The sequence below is a fragment of the Nomia melanderi genome, chromosome 8 (assembly GCF_051020985.1).
Source record: "Nomia melanderi isolate GNS246 chromosome 8, iyNomMela1, whole genome shotgun sequence".
Classification (NCBI taxonomy): Eukaryota; Metazoa; Arthropoda; class Insecta; order Hymenoptera; family Halictidae; genus Nomia; species Nomia melanderi.
This window is the reverse complement of record NC_135006.1, coordinates 8,829,292-8,847,182: the sequence shown is the minus strand read 5'-3', so window position 1 is coordinate 8,847,182 and position 17,891 is coordinate 8,829,292. Positions and strand designations below refer to the sequence as shown.

Genomic DNA, 17,891 nt, shown 5'->3' with positions numbered 1-17,891 from the left:
GTACAAAATTAATTATCAGTTGGTACTTAACAGTAATGATGTCTATGTATGCATATATAGCACATTTGAGTTAACCAAACAGAATAAAATGTATCTTATAATAAAATTCCGTACCATTCTACCGTTAATATATTATTGTATTTACGTACATTACTATATTATTTTTAAATACATTAACATCAATAGTTGAACATTTTTTTTCGAAATTCAAATTTGAATAAAAGTCTGCAAACTAAAAGTAAATAAATAAATTTACAACCAAAGCAGTTGATTGTATTTTCTGTCTTCTATAAAATTATTCGTTATTATAGACATGTTCGGAAGTCTTTATTGAAGATATTCCTAGTTATAGAGAAAGTATATGTGTAGGGAAAGAATGGGTGTCGGTGGAAAAAGCGAAGTCTGAAAAGAAAAACAACGTTTTGTCCTGCACCTGCAAGTGTAGTCATCAGTAAAGCTACAGCCGCAATGACCGGTTGTGGAAGGTATACTGTATACTAGCGATGGCAGCTCACTTTGTTCTCCGCGTTAGTAACTCACAGATATCCCCTCCACCATTTTGTGTCTCTTTTGTCGCGCCAAATGCGAACGCGAGAAAAAATATCCGAGTTTCGCCACATAAAGTCCACTTCCACGTGAAAATATTATTGTTATGTATAATAGCAAATAAGTTGTTACTTATTTCAGTCTCTTGTTAAGTACGCACCTAGAGTGATTCACGCCAAGCCTGAAACTCAGTATATGTCCGTTGTTTTTCATCACACTAAAAAATTATTTAAGAAAAAAGTACTTGCTTTAAAGTAATAAATGTTCTGTTAGAAGGATTGTTTTTCAGATGATTTTTGGTAGAGTTGTGTATTTCATAATATTCTATTATTATTTTTCATTATTGTAACATAAAATAAAGTCTATATAAAATAATTGATCTTCAAATGATTTCTGGTAGGGTTATTTATATTATATTATCGTGTATAATAATAAACAATCCTATTACATACATTACATATATTATAAATTTCTTCATTCGAGATTATCGACCCACTATTGTCGGCTATTTCATGTTTCCTTAACTTCTGGTTGTCAATTACAATAAACTTCAATTATCGTTCTTTAGTGCTGCAACATACAAATATACATTGTAAATAATTATATTACCTACGTGGTCTCCTAACACTTAATAATTAATTAGTTTATTTTATTAGAGTGACGGTTTCCACGCAGAATAGAAACATATAGGTTAATGGAACTGCCGATATAGAGCACAGAAGTTAACATTACAGTAAGTACTAATGCACTCAGCGGTCCAATAATTTCTGTCATCCGGATGGCATGCAGTCTAGATGTGAATGGGAAGAATCGTTATAGCTGCAGTCTGTTCTCACAGTTACGGTAAGGTGTCCGCACTGGCCTTTGCGGAATCCTGTAATGGACCTTAGCGATTCACACCGGTAGTCGAATCCAATAGTGGCTACTAATGAAATCAGTGGACTATATGAAATTTCAAATGTCGCGCATACTTTTGCCCAACCCGTAGTACTATTTCAAAACTTAGGATTCTCGACATTAATAAGCACAAAAATTAAAATTTTAATGCATTCATAACGTTCATTTCAACGAGATGGACCTTTTACTTATTTAAAAAAAATTTTGGCAGGTAAAAAGTAAACTACGATTATCCTAATAGCATATCCAGAAAAATTTTGTATAAAATGAAGTTTTATAGCCACTTTGTACTGAAGTTGATATATTTAAAGAAAAAAGGTTTTTTTTCGTAGAGAGTGAAGTTTATATAATTATTCTAACGATGTATTAAATACAATTTGTATAGTAATACTCATTCCTTCAAAACACAGGCAAATAATATTAGAAATGTTTGTCAACGTTTTGATATCACAATATTCATATTAGATTATTATTTAGTTACTTATGTTATTAAATATTTTTATTCAACATCGATTTCCTTATTATAATTGTTCTCAATATAGAAGCTCAGTGACCACCGTGGCAGACAGCGTGTTAATTGCTGTGCACTGGAGTTAATTTCAAATTTTAAAAAGGAACAGGGTAAGCGTGAAAACGGTAAAAACTGAAGCAGTGGGCACAACTGATACATGTACTTACTGTGTGTTATGTTGGCTGGTTTATTGGTTTCTAAGTGTACCAGTTTTTTTTGTTTTGTCAACTTCAACTTCAGACGTGATGATGTAGTAGGATGTATATTCAATTTCAATGAATCCACACGCTCGTATCCAGTAGCTTGACTTGAAGCGTGGCAGCGATGTTACTGCAGCGCAACCGTGCGACCCGACATATCCATTAGCAGGTAATGCTTTGTAAACGGGATTAAGCGTCGCTCGGATACCGCAGTAATTACGTGAAATGGCTAGCCAAAATCCTTCCCCCGTAGCAAATCACGCCGTTGACTACTATTTAATATACCATTGTCTTCGCCGGCACGCCAAGACTGCAGCTGACAGCGTATTGAGGCCTCCTTCCGGTTTCTAGTTTGCAGTTGATTACAACAATTGTTACTTAGCCAATGAAGCTGCATGTGTTACGTTTTGTTCTACTAATTGACTCCTACGCAGTTAGTCACGTATCTGGTTACACATATCTGTATTATTATATATGTATATTTTCTATATTTGTATCAACAATTTTTTCATATTTTTTTGGAAAATGTTGCAAAATCACCCTTGAATTTATTTTTTGGGAGCTTCCACGTTGATTTGCAGTATCAAATAAAAAATTTATACAGAAAATTTGTACGTTGGAATTTGAACCATCATAATCAGTTTTGCTGCTAATGTAAGGATTAAATATGCACAACAGTAACAGATAAAAATAAGAATTTTGGGATCATTAATTCCATGCGAATTATGAGTAATTATTTTTCGATGTAGATATTTTATTTTATTTTTACATTTTAACAGCCATATTATTATTGTAGAATTACTTATAAAATGTGTGTTATTAAAGGTTAATTATTTATTTTCCAACATTTATATCAAATACGCTGTGAAAGTACTCCAACGGCCACATTAACAAAAAGACAGCCGCTGACGTACTTTTAAGACATTTAATATTCTACAGCTGCTTTCCGCTGGTGTGGTTCTATGTTACTTTATATTTACAACGGGTATTCTGGTGAAAATTACGGTTCTTTCATTCAGATTAATAATTATTGCGACGATTTAAAAATAAATCTCGTTGGAAGCATATTATTAAATTTATTATAACATTTTGTTATTAATCGTAAACTCATTACTATTACCGACAAATTATGTTCCAAATTACATTATTTATTTTTTCAACTATGTAGGATTAATTAAACTTATTTTGTTGTCCCCTAAAAAACTCTATTCAGGTAGTTTCAAAGTATTTACCTTAAGCTTACGATTAATAAACATTACATAATTTTTAATAATATCCCATCACGAGAAAAAAAAATATATTTTTTGTAGCTTCATGTTCACTACAAAAATTCAATGTTTATCAGCGCACAATATTTCCCTCGATTCACAGGAACTGATGAAATATTCCTATCCATTAAATAAATGATAACACAATATTATTGGGTTGATGCAAACATCTCGACGCATTTAAACTTTAGATTAATTTAGTAGCCCAACTGTTTTCTGGCTAAACCAAATCTAAGTAAAAACAAAGAAACAAGTGTCCTTTATACACGTTATAATAGTTTCAAAACAGATGTAATTTATTTCGAAGAAAAACGATCTCTTGTTAACCACGCGCGAGAAACGTCAACATTTCTGTATCAATCCACTATAAGGCAAAGAGTTATATAAACATCTATAACTGTTTACAAGCGTAACATATCCCAAAAATATATTTTACATTAATTTTGATTACAATATTAAGAAGTCAGCATTTAACTAAAAATGTTCGAAAATCATATGCGAAATCTAGCTTAACCTCCCGCATGACATAGCCATGAAATAATCACCGTTATCCATATTACCCGTGATTTCCCTCTGATACCGAACTTTCATTTTCCTTGCGCGTGTCCAAAACCCGTAAAATCCGCGGTCATATCGAGTCGAAAAGAAACAAGGGCCGTTTTTCACATGAACGGTACCAACGATGTAAAAGAAATCCTCCCCCAAACTTCCGTTATCAAATTCACATCCAGCGCATTGTTCAGTGTAATCACGGTGAAACGTCGTGGCCGCGGAGTGGCTCGATCAAGATTTCTGATTAAACCGAAAGATTTCGACGGAATCAACGGAAGTGGGAAAGGAAGAATCTCACCGCGAAAGCTAACTGGTCTCTCGAGGGGTGAGGACGGTAGTGGAAGGATCGCAGCGCGAGGGGTCGGTTCGAAGAGAGAAGAGGCAGGGGCGAAGGGGATAGAGCGGTCGTCCCTGAAAGCGGGGTGTCTGCTGAATTCACATCCACCGCTAAGATCTCTTCTGTCGGACGAACGGGGAAAAGAGAAACGGAAAACCGAAGAGCTTGAATTTCTGTAAAAAAGAGAAAGAGTCAGGGGGCTGGCGCGAGGCGAAGACAGGAGGAATCGCGGAGGAGGGGGCTAGGGGCAGGAGAGGAACGGGATGGAAAGTACGCGAAGAGGAAACCGTTGTTGAACAGAAAGAGGAAAGCGAGACGGATACACCGAATGGTCCGGAAAAAGAAGGAGCTCGGGAAGAATAAAGGAGAGATGTTGAAGGAGATAGGAATAGATGTCGGGGCAGATAGAAAGAGAGGAAGGAGAAAGAGAAATAGAGAGACGGAAACGGCGGAAGGGAGGGAGAGTGGGATACAGATAAAGAGAAGGAGAGCGCGAGAGCGTGGAGGGGTAAGCCATTGCCGCATTGCACCCTCGCCAACACGATTTCACCTCTATCGATTCGCGATTCTCCGTGTGTTTTGTGCCGTTGCACTCGGATAACTAGACACTCTCCTTTTGATCACATGTTATTGTACCCAAGACCCTATTATCTCCGCCCAACCCCTTTCTTCTTCTGCTCATTTCTCCAGAACGGTATCAGACCGTCTCGCGTGTTCGCTCAGCACGCCTGGCTGTTTTGTTTACGAAAAAAGCCCTGGTCGTGAGACAATCGCCCGTAGGTTAACCTTCCAGATTCTCGCTCGAGTGGACATCATTATTTTTGTTCGCGCATTAGCGACGTCAGACTGCCTTTTCTCCACCACCGTCGAGTTTCATTCTTGGATCCTCCTCCCCCATATCGTTCGCTCAATCCTTTCCGAGTTCTCCGTCCCGTCTTTCTTCGTCCCCGCGTTCGTTCGCCGGGCGAACCGTTTATTACGCACTCGCGATACGTACAACAGCGGTGAAGTTCGCCTTTAATTAAACCCTCTCTGCTGTTTAATCCCGGATAGAAGCGAACAGCCGGGGATCGGGAGTCGGGGGCAGCGGCATTTGAAAAAGTTCACTCGATTGGAATACGTTCCGAGAGAAATAATGAGAAAAGTTTTTTTCGCTCACGCGAAATTCCGTTGAATCGTTCTGAGATATAATTATGGATGATAAACGCGCAATAAAGGGGGACGCGCGATCTTCGGCCGACGCGAAAAGAGCAGAGCGCGTACCCGTACCCAGCGTATAATCGGACCGGAGATCGGCCGATCGTCGACATAATTTCGCGGAGGCCGCAATTAAATTTGAGCAAACGTTTACGTTTCCCGAGTAATTAACGTTTGATTCAATAACCCCCGGGAATGCTATCAGGGAATGGCATTGTGTCAATGGCGCGATAGACTTCGCGGACTTGCCGCAGCAAGACATTGGACGCGTATTAGTTGATACGCAAACACTTAAATTAAGAGGGTTCTTCCATTTAGAAGTGGCAATAATGAAGATGGTTTTAATGATTTCCTTCTTTCTTTTCGAGGGAACGATGCAATGTGTGTATTGATAGTAGGTGAATTCCACGATGCTGGCTTAGAAAATGATAGTTCCAAGGTAATGGTAAATATTAGAAGGAAATTGAAATATATCTTAAGGTTATGATTTTTAACTAAAATTATATTAAAATTGTTTTATTAAAATACATTAGCTTATAATAATAGAAAAATATTCTGAGAAATGAAAACATTGTTCCAATATAATGGAACCAGAAAAACATTGTTATTAACTATATATTCATACAGAATTCATTAATTAGGGTCTTAATTAGGTTGTACTGTTTATAGTGTTTAATAATCATATGAATTACAATATGTAGTACGCTGAATTAAGTATACTAATATATCAATAAGAAAGGTGTTAATTGAATGTGAAAAAACAACAAATTACGAAATGATTAAGACGAATGTATTCATTAGAGACTTCGCAGATGGAATAAAGTGTTCCTAACATGTTATCTCTAAGTTCAAAGAACATCCTGTAAAGTAGTGAATGAATCAAAAGAACTTCTATCTATTTTAAGTACTTAATAAAAGATGAAAGCATTGAGATAAATGAGTAACTTCACGGCAAGAATTCGGGAAATAATGCTTTTACTAGACAATGGAGCAGCAAAATCAACAATTCATAGACTAGTAACATCATCAGGTCAACAAAAACCATCGTTTGGAGCGAGGAAAGGAAGTTTAATATGGATGAACTAGATGGTTGGAAAAGTAACTGCCACTGTATCCATAAAATAGCACTTATATTTTTAAAATGTCAAAATGGTGGTAGAAGTATAATGGTGTTAGGTGCATTTTGATGGTCTGATAAAGCATTTTTCGTTTTTATTTCGAGGCGAATGAAAGCTAGAGACTACCAGGACATATTTCCAAGCAATTTGTTACTATTTTTACAGCAATTTATTGTTACACCGCACTAGTTTCAACAGGTTAATGTACACATTCACAATGCATCATCGACACCCGAGTAGTCTGTAACAAATCTAATATATGTCACAATTTACCTGCCATACCCTTTTGACCTGAAGCCCATAAAGGATCTATGGGGAATTGTATCTGAACTTTAATTCGAAAAGTTTGTCGAAACGGACTGCAATTTAGCAACGTCGGCCGCTGAAACGTGTGATTACTAATTGTTGAGGAGTAGTAATGGAACAAACTCTAGAAATTTGGTTAGTGCAATGCCAAATATAATATAGAGAGTCACTTCAAGATTACTTTGTGAATTAGTAATAACATAAAATATATTAAAAATAATTAAATTTAAAACTGTTTTTAAGTTATTTTGGTCATTTTGGAAAACAGGTCCGTGTTTTTATAGATATTTGGTTTTATATACTGGATTTTTATTTCTTAACGTGACTCATCATTTTGCGACACACTTGAACTATTTCGCTGCAATTTTTTTCAGCAGACATAGTAGTTTTTTAAGATATGTTACGTTAAATTGTATTAGACAACATATTCCATTTTTAGTAGTGACGTTCTATTCGACGTTTTGCATTTATGTCTCGAGTATTTTCAACTGGTGTACATTGTTCTTTATTCATACTTAAATCGTAATTTAAAGGATACTTCATTAACTGCATATTAAATGGGCCGTAAGAGAAAGTACCACTATGCAAAAATTATAGAAATTGTAGTACTCGTTTTGCGAATAAAACATTAGTATTTTTACTAAAATGTTTAAACGAACTTCACACGTACATATATCTTTTAAACACTCCACCGGAGGGAATTTTGCATCCTGCGACTGTTGGGATTTAGAAAATGCAGTACTTTGCAGCTGTGCAATGTGTTTCAACCTCGTGCCAAGCTTGAATTTGCGCCAAGGAGTTTCGACGTACGGTCAAATGTACGATGGACTCGAGCACGTATTATACGCTCGCACGTTGGGCATAAAGAAGTAGCAAGATCTACGTGACTGTTAATTAATCGTTACATTTGTTTTTATCGTTCCACAATTCGAATCACGAAGTAGTTATACGATTAATAATACTACTATTATTTATTGGAAATACTATTATTTATTGGACAATCATGCATTTAAGGGTTAAATCTGGAAGTAGATCATGAACACACATGCTCTTTCTCGATGACAACTTGCTGAATAGTACATAAGAAAACTTTTCTACCTTATTTGTACTTGGCTAAACCTCTGTTCGCTTCTCTTGTCGTTGAGTTTTCTCTGTCAAAGTGGTGGACATACCAATCGCCGTTCAAAATCCTCGCTCGTCCGTGTGATAGTGCCTATAGGTATGTGAAATGAACTCACAAGCGGTCGAATATTTCGCCGACCTATAATTTATTTAACAAAGGTTCATTGTTTACTTCGTTCGATGGAACGGAGTCGGGACGATAAAGAGAATAAAAACTTAAATAAAGATGGGGTAGGGGAAGCGAAACTCCTTTCTAAGATAAAGGTACTCTGAATAATATCTGAAGCGTCTCCTGTTTTATCAAGCATGTAACAAATGCATTTTACAAGGTACCTCATGATATCTGATATATTTTTCGAGGCTTCGTATACATATTCATACAAATATTCTGTTCATATATTTCTGCTTTCGACCTTATTTTATTTCATTCGCGTGATTTTGGACACAACTTAATTTATACTGATTTCACTAATTAATGTGATAATTAAATTAAAATAAATTAAATTGAATATAATCAATGAAAATGTTTGTCAGTTTGCCTTAATTGATAATAATATTGTTCTGTATTTATGAATATTGAAATTTTACAGTAAATATGTATCTGTAATGATTGTACGTTTTCTTTCTCTACTAAGAAATGATTAACAATTACGTGTTAACAATAATGATTATAGACCACTAGAATCAAAGAGGAAGAGGGACGTTTGATTCAAATTCGTGTCCGAAAAAATAGCTATTTGAATTGAACATGAGAAAACTTTCACGGGACACTGGACTTCAGACATGGCAAATCCTCCTGCGGCTTTTGCGGTTACGTTGTCTCGAGAACCCGGGATTTAGCTTGAATGTTTTCGATACATATACATTTGAGGAGAAAAAGACCGCGTATGTTCCTTCGTGGAACCATTATTTTTCCAACAGCAGTATTAACTGCAGTCAAATGCGAAGCTCAGCTTAGAATGATCACAAATTATTTTCCTTTCGAGCTTGTTTTCTTACAAATATTGTCTTTTAATATGTCTCGGAAATCGTGAGACCAAAACCTTTTCTCGTCAACATTTTACAGTAAACAATTTCTCGTAAACTCGTATTATTCTGATTTGTCTGTTTTAAATTACGATAATCTTATTTAAAAATTCTTGTTATTTTCGAACAATTTTAAGGTAGTTGCTATTGAAAATACATTCAGCTGTAACAGAAATTCAGTAAAACAATAGTAATTTCAATTAAATTTAAATATTGATGAAAACATTATGTTTTTACTTCCCTAGATAACAAATTACGTGAAAATTAATTTTAGGATCAAAAGTTTTTTGCACTTTAAGAAAACTTTAATGAAGATTATCAGACTATAAAATTCATACTTTTATTTCTTAACCGTTATATTTGCAGAACATATGAAGAATTCAATTTGAATATTTCATTTTTGCCAGATGTACCGTCACAGATCCGGCTCGAAGGATCAACAAATGTTACGTAGTAGATCCGGCTCGAAGTACCGAAAAATGCGACGTCGCCCGTACACGAATACTAACGCGGATTAAATTCCTCGGCTGGGGTTGTAAATCCCAGCTTTAACTTTAGGTCTCGTTAATACTCGCGACGCGTCGATTTACAAATTTCTTCAGAAATCGACTGATTCGACTCTGATCTCCGAATGGTTGAGATCAGATCACTAGTTGTAGTTGTCCCGAACGATGGACTGACTACTGTTTGAATGAATGAATGATATCTCGTTACTCCGAACGATTGAGTCTCTGAGAATATCGTCACTCCGAAAGATTGAGTGTAACTGATGTGTCCCGAACGATGGACTGAACGTTGAATGTCGTTACGAATAGTCTCTGAGATATCGTCACTCCGAACGATTGAGCGACTTATGTGTCCCGAACGATAGACTGAACGTTGTGTAATGAGCGAAAATTCTCTCGAGTGCGATCCTGTAGGTGTTTTTATACGACACCTACAGGTTTTGTGTCGAGTGCGCTGATTGGAAAATTGAAAATACCCAATCAGCACATAATTCCAAAAATCGGGGGCGTCTTGGACGACGCCCCTTGGCCAGCCCTCTTGGTGCAAGGGTGAGGGCAATGGCCACGTGCGAGGGATCCTCGAAGATTTGCCGATGCCTTGGAAATTTCCTCCAAGTTGACGCATGGCTGGCGGAACCGTTACGAACGAGGTTCGCGTCGACCCTTCGGAAATTCCCGGTTTATGATATGGTCGGTTGTCTGTACGAACGACGAAAATTCCAAAACTATGGTCTGGACATGTGCGGATTAACTAAATGATTTTCTCATGGTTTAGGGTGCAATTGCCCCTTGTAACTAAAATAAATAAACTGAGTTCGAAAAAAGCTAATCCCGAAAGTAAATTTGTTGGCACGTCCATATCATAAACGAACCTTCGAGGATTTTCTCCGTTTTGTTCCGCGTCGGACGGAACACCAGAGATATAAAAATTTTTATGCCGGCGCAGTGACTGAAATCTCTCCGTTCTGTATATCGGATTTTCTTCTTTTTGCATCATACTAGTAACTATACTCCAAACACTTTAAAATCCAATTTATTTTTCTCCGATCTGTAAACATAATATTAACTAGTACTAACGTAATATAAATATAAAAACAGACTTTACAAACCATATTAGAAACATATGCACACACATGTTTCCACGTTCCTCATTAACTAACGAGTTTACGAGGTCACCATTTTCATTCTCAGCTAAACACAAGTTCGCGTTCCATCGGCAACGAGAGATCGAAGAACGGCCAAGGCAGAGTAGTCGGAAACGAAAATCCTTCGTAGAAAAGCAGCGAAACACAGACCGATGCGTATCGTTTCTCGCGAGAGCGATTCCGAAAACGTCGCGTAAGGAAACTTTCATACGGCACGGTGCGCTCCAGTCGGCAAACAGTTCTGGCATCTTTCGTCGCCGCCCCCGCCTTCGCGTTCCAGCCTTAAAATCGCGGAACTCCCGTTCTGCGGCAGACAGTTCTCAATGTTGGGGATGGCTGGGGGTGTAGGTGGAACGGGGGACATAACAGATACGCCGGAGCGTGCTCATCCAGCGGCGCAGAGCGCGCGCTCGAATTCTCCCAGAAAATTCGTTGAAGGCGTCGAGGTTTACCCACGTAAACGTCTTCATCCCCCTCCACCACCTAGCACCGATGCACGCTCGGATGACCCGTGGGAGCGCACCACTCTAGAATGGAATCAGCCGACTTCAACCGGGTCTAACCACCTTCGGAGCTAGCTCCAACGTTGGCTCCAGACTCGGGCCCGACGCATAACGGAACGGGTACACCGTCGTCGGCGACGAACGTTTCGCGAGCCTGGTTATGACGCCATAAGCAGTTGCCTCGTTGAACTTATTAGAACGCGCGGGAGCTCGGTTGCTGGAGACGAGAGAGGGGGGGGGGGCGGGACAGACTGGGGATGAGTGTGTAGCCGAGTGGGTAGACACCCTCCGCGCGCTTCAACCCACCTCTGCGGCCCCCTTCGCTTTCCACCTGTGTGTGAGCGACCCCTGCCTGCCGCGTGCTTATCCTTGTTTTCTCCGTGGCCTGTTTCTTACGGTCGGAACGGACTACAATGCCGGGGCTAATCCGTTATATACTTTTTGGCAGACCTATTTATGCAGCCGCCATCGCCGCGAAACTTCGCTTTTACTCGCGCAAGAGACGCTGCGGTATGTTTTTCGTTCCTTTTCCTTTTATTTGTTTTTGGAAGATGGTAAATTGCGACGGGGCTTAACGTTCGGGATGAGGACAGCTGAAAGTAGGTAACGAGTCGGCAGCGCGATGGATAATAGCGAGGTTTATCGTGTTATTATACTTTCAAGCTTTAGAGGGCGCGGAGATGTCGCTATATAAGCTTAAGCAGTCGAGCGGTTCGTGCCGGGATGAGTTGTAAAGTCAGCGGGTTATGGGGGTCGTTAAAATGTTTGGCTGACGCGCGGCGTCTGTTACTACTTGGCGCGATCATGATCGTTTATGTTACCGCGGTGTCGCGACGAGACGCGACGAGACGCGATGCGACGCGACGCTTTCGTTTTCCTCTGCAGTCGCGCCGACTGTATATCCCGTGTTTTCCAGCGTTCGCTGTTTGGCGTTCGCGATAATTATCTGGTGGAGAAGTGGAGTTAAGTCGGACTATCTCGTCCACTGATCGATGCAGTAAGCTACTGCCTATACTGAGATCGAGAAGTTTGTTCTACTGATCGAATTAGTGGAGTTATAACGGCAAAAATTGTTTTTGGTGAGGCAGGAACGTTATTAGGGGTGTTTGAAATTAGACTCGATAAATGAGGCAAGATTCAATTTGATTATTTATGTTGTTAATATCTAGGATTTGGGTAATTTTGAGCATGAAATATGACATCCTTGGCTTTTATGAATGTGGGACTAATCGTTTAAGAAATAGTTATTGAACTTATAGATTGATCATATTGTAATAGTACTTAGTTAAACAATTATTTAATAACTCTCTTCTGAATTTTGTATATACATATGTCCAGTAGGAATAGGTTCATTTTGTTTGAAATTAACATGGCATATAAAGAGGAAACAGTTAATTATTTTACGGAAAATAATAAATACGTCTAATCGAAACTGAAGTGTGTAAATAATATTAAAATAGAATAAATATTTGAAATGAAATAAAAACAGTTGAATAATTATTGAAATAAAGTTTCATTTCGATAATACCTGATATTAATTTCTTGTTATGATTCCACGAGTGCCAATCTATTTTTTTAAAAAAGTAATCCATTTCTTATCATTATTTTTGTTTAAATAAAAAAAGTATTGACACTCGTCAAGTGGTTTTCTTAACGTTTCAACTAATGCTTTACTGCTTGCTTATTTTCTTCATGTGGTTTTCTTTCTTGTAGGAGACATAGTTTTTACGTTTACTACATATCCTTATCCATATAACTTTAATAGGATTAAGATTTGGGGGCTGAGACGTAATATACATGCAATCATAACCGTTGCATAATAAAAAGAGTGTTAATCATTTTAATAAGGGGTCATTTATGCCGATAATAGTATAGGATACTTTTGTTCACCTCTCAAAACAGAAATAAACTGCACGATCATTTCTGTTCGAATAATTATGAACTGTCCTGTATATACGTAGCCATAAAGATAAGTATAAACGAAAAGTGTTTTCGTTAATAACTTAATTAGGAACTTGTTTTCGTGTATAACTACCAGTAGATTTTACAACCTGTATTTAGTCAAGAATTACCCATGTACATACATGCACGTGCACTTGACAAACATTTCCACTTACGCGAGTCACAAACGAGATGGCAGACAATAAATGTTTATTCTACCTGCTATTTTAATTTTTAAATGGTTTTTTGATATAGAATACATTTCTGATGATCATATCACATACTTTTAATTTAATTAAATAAGTGGATTATCATAATAACAAATTTTCAAGCTCATGTTTTCGAAAAGGGGGACATAAATCAACATAATTCTCTTCCACATTTTCAATTTTGTTCATCGTTAATTGTTCTCTAAAGATAACACGTATTTTCTTCATTTTAAACTCAAAATTTTCTTTCTGTTTAAAAGAAGAAAAAAGAAAGGAACGACTTTTTCTTCTTATCTTGTATGAATAGCTTCTGCTGTGGGATGAACAAGGCAACTTTGTTATGAAAATGAGAGAACCACTCATGTTACAAGCAGGTTATATTATTTCATATCTGTTGCAGAGAAAACGGATTCAGTCATCTCTACAAAATTGTAACCACGAAAATTACGTCCTCAGTTAGCTGGTAATTGTACAAGATATTCTGTGACCACTGTGAAATAAACTGTAAAATTTTGAAAAATTCTAATAGAATGATGTCAGCAATTCCTTAACAATTTTCGTTCAAATTTCTAGAGGCACACGAAGATTCGAGTAATTGTAATTAACTTCTCAATAACAGAGTAATAAATTGACATTGCGTCAGAGTAGTAGAGTTCGTTCTCGTAATTAACTTGCTGTAAAACAAAACAAACAAGTGCGGTCTGTGCGTGTGCACCGTGACCACAGTGGCTACAATTACCAGATCCTTGTTAGCACGCGTAAACGAGGTCTTCTCATTTCCGGAAAAATATCGTTTGCGAACGCCTGTTTATTGCTTCCGCTTTTCGATGCGAATGAGTGCACCTTTCAATTGATTGATTTTGTCATCAACAATGATCTGTGTAGACCGATTAATTACAGTGGCCGTACGTAATTACTTTCTCTGTACATTAAAACCGATTGAACATGTCGGGTTAAAATACTTTTCATTCGGACACGCGCCACGAGTGTGCGCGCCATCCACGTAAAAATAGTCACGAACATTTCGTACGTAGATATTATCCTCGTAGTTTCAATGGAATAATCTATTTTACAGAAAGCTGTATTTAAAAAATTGTTATTCGAATAATTTCTTTTCAAGTTTCATTAAAAATGAGTCTATGTAAATACTCGATTTCATAATATTACTATATTATATATGTTACATCACCCACTTGTCGATAATTGAATATGCTGAAAGGAATTGACTCAGATTGACAACTAGATTTAATTAGTATAACAAGTGTGTTATGTCTGAAAATTAAATGTATTGCTCCTATATAGTAAATTGGAGTTGCTACTCTATAACTGATGTAATATTTAAGAAATCCATGCAATTATAATAAATACATCGTTCAATTTATAATAAACATATCAATTGAGTAAGTTCGCATAACCAAATATTTCTAAATATTATACGTAAATATTGATGAAACTCACATGCAAATAAATAGATACCATAATATCGTATCTCTCTAGAAACGAAAGTACACTACGAAGTGGGGCACACTCTTCGCAGATTGAATATTAAGTCGCGCCTGAAGATTTATGACACAAGTTGAAGTTCCACAAGTGCACATGGCTGTTTAAAATCTATCGAAATAAATCTCTAAAATTAAAATTTCAAAGACAACACGTTTCAGCCGTTTGCATCATAAACCTCACAGTGTTACAATTTGCGAGAGCAACGTGTACTCGCGCCGCCACGCGTAATTTACACAAATGTCCCTTCTGTTACAGAGAAAGACGCGTAGTCAGAGCGAGGAATGATCAACCGTGACTAGAAGTTTAATTACTCGTCTAATACGTTATCTAGAGAAAACACTTTTCCGAGTGCGTCCCTGACGCAGTAACTATACGCGTTTATGGCGTGGAAGAGGAGTTCGAAGCGGACGGACGATGAAACTGATGGCGGCGCACGGAAGGCAGTATAGAACCGGTTACTGGTTCGGATGTAGGTGGTTGCATAAATGCACATTCGAGCGAACAAACTGTTGGTCTGGCTTGGTAGCGTAGTTTGTCGGAACGCAGAAGCAAGAGCTGGTTGCCTGCGGAAATGGAAGTCCGTTCTGTTTCAACCTTCGTGGTTCCCTTCCTCTCGCCTTCCCTGTCCAACCATTGTCGCACTCTCTGTTTGTCTCATGTTCATAGTATCGTACAGTATCTCTCCTTCTCTTTCTTATTGGAGAATTCTCCGATCCTCTAGGCATTCCATTCACGGAGTGCGGTTTCATACGCTAATCTAAAGGAACCCATTGTTTTGTCAGCTTATAGAGGAGTGAGTGATTTCCCTCCTTGCTAGGTGTTAAATAAACATTGCAACACATATACAAAGTTTGTGTCAGTTTGTCATGATTATTGTTTTATTAGTAAATCACTTGCGTTGCGAATACTATTTTTAACCTCTTGCTTTATAACAACGTGCTAGACTCGTGGTGAAGATTTTAAATAAAATTTAACAAGCATAAACATTACTCGATTCCTTTAATTTCAAATGAAACATTATTCTTCAGTTAACAGTAATTATACTTTAGAACAAACATAGACGTAAAACACATTTAGAGTCTTTCTCTATTTTTCAATAATTTCTTACTAGCAAAGTAGTTATATCAGTCACAATTGAAAAGTAAATCGTAGGGCAAGGGGTTAAATTTAAAAAAGAATGCATACGAAAATTTTTATTCTATAACTGAAATAGATATTGATGATTTCGGAAGATCTAAGAATTACGATCTGATATTAATTTATTTTTATAGTATTAGTCTCTTCAAAGTATATTGTATATTTCTCCAACTTTGTGATTCGTTGCTAGAAATAAGTTATATATTCAAAACATTTAATACTGTTAAGGCGTTCATATAAATCGCGGCAATAAGCACGCGATGAACAAACGAACATCATCTGAGACGCGTTCATCTCATCATCTCCCGCGTATTCTTCGATTGTTTTCTTTATACTTCTCTCGCATCCATGACGTTCCCTCGCGTTAGTCTATAAGTCTGTGTATCGTCGCATGGTCGACTTAACGTTCATCGAGGTTCACCTCCTCGTTAATCTTATCAAATACAAAAATGCTGAAGAGATTAATCTTAATTCAGAACAGTCGCGTTGCGAATAGTAAAATTTAAGACCGGAGGGTCGCACTCTTGTTTATTACGTCTGCTTAGATATTAGATCGGCCGCGTCCCCTATCCGCAAGTTCTGCATCGGCTTACCGAGGCATGTTTGTTGCCAGTCTAAATTAATTTCACGCATAGCTCGTTGTCGCATTCCCTGGAGGCTGGACCGTTGTACGAAAAGTAATATCACTACTCCGAGCAATGGTGGAAGCGTCGGCAGGGTAGCTGTCGCGAACGGGGTACGGACAGTAGAGAAAGAGAAGAATGAACAGTCGATAGAAGAAAGAGGCGAAAAGCATGGCACTGTGTGAAATGAAACTGATTTTATTCGCAATATTTGAAATATTAGGTTGGCCAGACAGTATTGTCGTTTTACTTTTCAATATGACGTTTATATAACTTTTCATTATAAATAAGTAAACTAAAAGGCAATGAAAAGCTTCCAATTAAAATGTGTGAAGCATAGTTCAATGAAGTTTAACGAGTTAAGCGGCAGAAGAATATTCTTAAAATAGTTGGTGCAGCGAACAAAATTTTTATTTACTCATTTCAATTGCAATTAATGTAAATATTGATAATAAATCAGTAATTATATATTATTTTTATTTATGTTCATTTCTTATACAAGTTTATATTTATGCATAGGTTCGTATGAATGTTGCGGATCCATTGGGAATTTTAATAGCGGTTCCTAGGAACCGCTATGGTACTTAACGTGTTAATTTAACACAATGAAATTTTTCTTTAAATTTTTGAGATATTTTAATTTAATAGTTTCATAACTTTAAGAGATTTTTTGGACAATCTAATAAGTACGAAAATTTACTATTACGTCGATGAATCGGAAACTATCCAACCTGTTACAAATTGGAAATATTTTTTATTTACGTGGCTTATAAAACATTTTTAGTGCATGGTCTTATGTGTGTAGGGTATGTTAACGATACAGAAGCATCCCACATACGTAAATTTTTTATGAAAACAAAGATTGGAAGAGTTATTGCTATTTTACAAGTTCAAGTTCTATTTTGAAAAATTAATCGTCGAGGGAAAAAAATTGTTTTTCTTGCAGTTCAAATTCTAATCTACTAAGCGCACAATTAAAAAACATAGTGATATTTTTGACGCAATAATTTTCTTTCGGCAATGTGCCAACATTTTTTCACAGTTTTTACGTGTTTCCTTCAGTTTTTTAAATGTTGCGCAAAATTTATTTTTTAGTCATTTTTTGCATACCGTATTTATACAATTATTTAACTTTATTATTAAGTAAGTGTGATATTAGTAAATTCTGCACAATTTTACTCATTTTTAAATTAATTTTACTAGCTCATATAGGGCTTTATTTCATCTTTTATTAGTCTACATCA

General features: G+C 36.8%; 1 long non-coding RNA gene across 1 annotated transcript; it reads right to left on the bottom strand.

Annotated features, from left to right (window-relative positions):
• Window positions 1–615: 615 nt before the first annotated feature.
• Window positions 616–14,901, bottom strand: LOC143174794 (uncharacterized). Its single transcript, XR_012999144.1, has 4 exons — window positions 14,843–14,901; window positions 2,122–2,501; window positions 999–1,116; window positions 616–727 (listed from the first exon to the last, which is right to left on the bottom strand). It is a non-coding gene; the product is annotated as an uncharacterized LOC143174794 (long non-coding RNA).
• Window positions 14,902–17,891: the final 2,990 nt, after the last annotated feature.